The sequence below is a fragment of the Vicia villosa genome, unplaced genomic scaffold (assembly GCF_029867415.1).
Source record: "Vicia villosa cultivar HV-30 ecotype Madison, WI unplaced genomic scaffold, Vvil1.0 ctg.000434F_1_1, whole genome shotgun sequence".
In the NCBI taxonomy this organism is placed as follows: domain Eukaryota; kingdom Viridiplantae; phylum Streptophyta; class Magnoliopsida; order Fabales; family Fabaceae; genus Vicia; species Vicia villosa.
This window is the reverse complement of record NW_026705206.1, coordinates 940,317-945,717: the sequence shown is the minus strand read 5'-3', so window position 1 is coordinate 945,717 and position 5,401 is coordinate 940,317.

Genomic DNA, 5,401 nt, shown 5'->3' with positions numbered 1-5,401 from the left:
AGTTGTTATCGATCACGTCTCCAAATGGAAAATTATCATTCCATATGGACTTGGCATTGCTATTCTCAGCAAGTGTCGCAGATGAAACATTGGTTGGGGTTTTTTGTTGAAATTTCTTTATACTAGGTGTCTCAGATACATTGGTTGGGGTTTCTTGTCGAAGTTTGCTTATAAGGGGAATCTTTCTCTTCCTCCTAGTGTAAGGAGGTTTAGATAACTCTTCTGCGAACTCTGGATTCATTTTCCCTGTAAAACACCGCATTAGTTCAAACGGTAAGTCATACACAAATTAGTTAGATAATTTGAATTACAAATTATTTGCAAATTGAGAAATTGAGAAAAATAAAGAGCAAATGAGATAGAATATTATTGGAATGTAGTTAATAGATTTACATCTTTTGTATAAAAACATACTACTAACTAACTTCTAATTTGTAATCACATATTGACCTACTAGAAACCACATCTTAAACTATCAGTAACCACGTGCTGAACTTTCATTAACCACGTGCTGAAGTAACAATAACCACATGATGAACTACAGTAACCATTTGATAAACTATCCGTAAACACATACTGAAGTAATAATAAGCACATGCCAAAACCTGAATCACACATCTAATAAAACTCAAAATAAATTAGTTTTTGTATCCACTAAACAAAAGGAGCCTAAGCGGTAACTTAACTAGTAACAAAGAATCATCAGCATTAATCACTCTTCCTATAATCAGGAAATCTCAACAGATCCAACAAAAATAGATGATGGATACTAAAACTTGAGTAATATAACACAAACCAAATGAAAAATAATACATCCAAAACAATACTGTTTTAATATAGCATCAAACAATAATTTAACTATGAGGATAGAATATTTCGCTTTGAAAATGCGATGAAATGAAGAAAAAAAAAAGAAAAAGCAACAACAAGCCAGAGTGATAAGCACAAAACATGATGAGAAAGGTAAAATGCACAACATCAACCTAAAAAAAAGCTGGAAAGATTCTTACCGATGAAAGTGATGATGAAGAATAGATGAAATGAAAAATAGAAGTGAAAATGAAGGAAGCTTATAGAAGAAGGATATCTAAATGAAGTGACGAGTTGGATTCTGACATAAATAAATACACTGTTTAAGTCTTGTCAAAACTTAAAACACATAATTAATCCACGGTTTAAAATTGAAAATGCTTTATGAGATAAATTCAAAGTCACATCCATCCATGTAAAACAATTACTAGTACTCCCTATGTCTTTCTAATAACTAGTATATGTATATCCAACTAAATGGGTCACAAACTAGTATATTAATTTTAAAGATAAAATAAAATTTATTTATTAAAATAATTTTATTAATATTATTTTATAGACAATAAGAAGAATTAAAGTATAATGCATAGAAGTAAGTTAGTGAAAATAAATAAATAATTATATTTTAAAGTTTTATAGTTTCCAATACCATAAGCATACTAAAGAACATTAAAATGATAGAGAATTATGGAAAAACGACTCTTTTATTGTTGTTGTAGTTTCATAAATAAATAAACTTTTAAGTTAAATAATAGTAATAGCTATCGATATATTTATTTAACTAAATTTATTTTTGCTCACTTTTCTATTTGTGGGATAACATTGTTGATAGTTGAGTGTGGATCTGTGATCGTTATGTTGATTACTCGAAAAAGGTGAATATCAGATATTGATAGTATATGAAGACTAACTTGATCCTAATCCGACTCAGGAGCTCATTTGAAACAACATTATGTAGGTTAAAATGACTCTTGCAGCCCTAAGAGACTTTGTAGCGGATAAACTTCACCATCATTCAAGACTTATGAGGTGTGTCTTATTTGTTCGTAACACTAACACATGTTTGCATATCTTTAGTAAACACGCGGTTCACGGTAGGAAACTTCGTGAATTTAAATAAGTATAAGTTTATTAGAAATGTTGTGTTTCATATATTTTGGTGGGCAGAAGTATCTCTAGTATCTCTGAAGAAAAAAACGACTATGGATTTCTTTTTTTTTAATAGGTAATTCAATAAAAGGGAGTATAAGGGATACTCCATCCTATTACAATAAAGTCACCCTTTATAGCAAAGGAGGGGATTGGTGTTCCAAACCAAAAAATTACACACGGGCGAAATATTACAGTAAGAGGGCATCCAATACCAGGACCTAGATACAATAACCGTCATGATTTCATTGAAACTAAATTCTGAATTAGTGAAGACGATTTCGTTCCTTACCAGCCATAAACTCCACACAGTTGCGAGCCACACAATTGCTACTGTGATTCTGGTCTTCTTTTTGCTTAACTTATTCCAATGGTGAAAGAATTTTTTCAGCTCCTCCTTTGACAGATCTAGATCATTTCCCATCCATAACATAATTCTCCTCCACACTCCTTCCGTGATTACACAGCTGCCAAACAAATGTGACATAGTTTCTAATTCCAATTTGCAAAAGACGCATGTTCTGTCCAACATTATGCCTCTCCGGTGTAGTGAAACCTTTGTTGGTAATCTATTTGTGAGGTATCTCCAACCAAACAAAGTTGTATTTGACGACACCTTGATGCTCCAAAGACACATTAATGCTTTCTGCAAAACTTGATCCGTGGCCACTCCTCTCTCCTTCATGATGCTGTTGTAGTTAGAACTCGTTGTGAAACTACCCTCTTCACTCAAGCTCCACTCAAATTGATCTTGCTCATTCCTATGGAGGACCGTGCTTTTCAAGACAACTTGGAATTCCTCCCAATCTTCCATTGGTAGCGTGTTCGGATCTTCAACAAGGCTAGATGCATTCCAAATCCATTGATTTCCTTCCCACATACCAGCTGCAGCTATACTGCAGTTCTTGTCTGACACCCTTTCATGAATTTCTGGATAAGCTTCACAAAGAGGTGAAGGATAGAAAAACACTTAGAAAGGGGGGTTTGAATAAGTGTAGCTTTAAAACATGTAAGATAAAAACAATTTGCACAATGATTTTTATCCTGATTCGTTGTTAACTAAACTACCCCAGTCCACCCCCTTTGAGTGATTTACCTCACCTGAGGATTTAATCCACTAATCACACAAGATTACAATGGTTTTCCACTTAGACAACTTCTAAGTCTTCTAGAGTATACTGATCACAACCTGATCACTCTAGGAACAATCTCCTTAGATACCCTCTAAGACTTTCTAGAGTATACTGATCAACAACCTGATCACTCTAGTTCTTACAACTTAATGTAAACAAATTCTAAGAGTTACAATGCTTCTTAATAAAGCTATTATCACAACTGTGATTTTCTCTTAAGTTTAAGCTTAATCTCACTGATATATTACAACAGCAATGTAGTGAGGTTGAAGATGAAGTTTGAGAGCTTTTTGAATTTACAGCGTTTCTGTATATTACTCAGAGTTGGTTTCAGAATACGTAACCTTGCTTCTCATCAGAACTTCAATTTATAGGCGTTTGAGATGATGACTGTTGGGAGCATTTAATGCTTTGCGTAATCCGTACAGCATTGCATTTAATGTTTCACTCTTTTGTCAACTACCTCGAGCCTTGCTTTTGCTGTGTCTACTGACGTTGCCTTTAATAGCTTTCAACGTTCCTTTTGTCAGTCAGCGTAGCCTGCCAGCTAGTACTTGCTTCTGATCTGATGTTTGTGTAAACAACGTTTGAATATCATCAGAGTCAAACAGCTTGGTGCAGAGCATCTTCTTGTCTTCTGACCTTGAAGTGCTTCTTAGCGTGATACCATCAGAACTTCAGTGCTTCTACTTCTGATCTCAAGTCCTTCTGATGCTTCCATAGACCATGTTCTGATTCTGCTTGAACATCTTCTGATGTCTTGCCAGACCATATTCTGATGTTGCATGCTGAACCTTCTGAGTCAGTGCTTCTTGCGCTGATTTTGTGCATACTCTTTATATAATTCCTGAAATGGAAATTGCATAGTATTAGAGTACCACATTATCTCATACAAAATTCATATACATTGTTATCATCAAAACTAAGAATATTGATCAGAACAAATCTTGTTCTAACAATCTCCCCCTTTTTGATGATGACAAAAACATATATAAATGATATGAATTTGCAATCAGAATATCAGACGACTAAAGACAATTACACAGCTATAGCATAAGCATGTAAACATAGTGTGTGAATATGTCTCCCCCTGAGATTAACAATCTCCCCCTGAGATAAATAATCTCCCCCTGAAATAAATACTGGAAGAAATTTATAAATAAAGGACTTCCCTGAGTATTTTCCATTTCAGTTGAGACGATCACATATGCTTAGATCTTCAGAACATTCATAGCTTCTGCTTCTTGCTTCCATAGGACAGCTTTAGAGCATCTCTACATCCTGAAATGTTACAAAACAAACTATACGACAAAAGTCAGAGCATGAATGAATCAGAACATAAAATATGTATCAGAACATATAATATGTATCAGAGCAAAAACAATAATGTTTCAGAGCATATTTAGAATTAAAACATGCATCAGAACATATAAGGAATAAGAATGTGTTAGAGCATATTCTATCATCAGAATATCATAACATTTTTCCTTCTTGCTTCTGATCTTGAAGCTTCATAGCACTCAGCTTGCTTCAATTTCCATGAGCTTGATTCCATACAGAATTGCTTTTCCTCATGTCTTTGCTTCTCATGTTGAGCTTTTATGAATATCTTCACTTCCTGCAAAACACTCAAAGACATAGAACTTGCACATTCTGTTAGAAATGTGGAGACTTTCTCCCAGCAACTGATAATATAAATCAGATCATTTATCACATTTTCTCCCCCTTTTTGTCATAACATCAAAAAACACAAAAGATTCAGATGAAAAAACAAAACAATATGAGAGAAAAGAAGGATAATTTTCATTGATAGCAAAAGAGAATTATCAGAAGGTACAAGGAAGATGCATAGAAGACAGATGCAAGAAACAAAGAAACAACTAAGACACAAAGGACTAAGACGACCCTAGCTTAGACATAGTCTTGGCCAGCATGTCATGAATCCCATCATTGCTCTCAGTCTGCCTCTCCATGAAAGAGCGGAACTCAGCATTGGTGTCTTCTTGCTTGTCCATACGAGAGGCTAGCTCAGCTTGGTTCTTCTGAATAACCTCTAGAGTCTTCACTAGAAGAGAGGGTTCACCAGAAGAAGCTTCACAACTTCCGTCCAGAGGGACAGCATTCTCAACAGCAGCTTCCATTGTGAGATCATCATCTTGATTTTCCTTAACAGGAATAGACTCAGCAGGATGATCTTCAGCATCAGCTTCTCCCATATCAGCATCTTCTTCATACCCAGGAGCAGGAAGATCAGAATCTCCATTCTCAAGAGCTTGAAGAATGGCAGCAAGATTCCTTGGAGCAGAAGG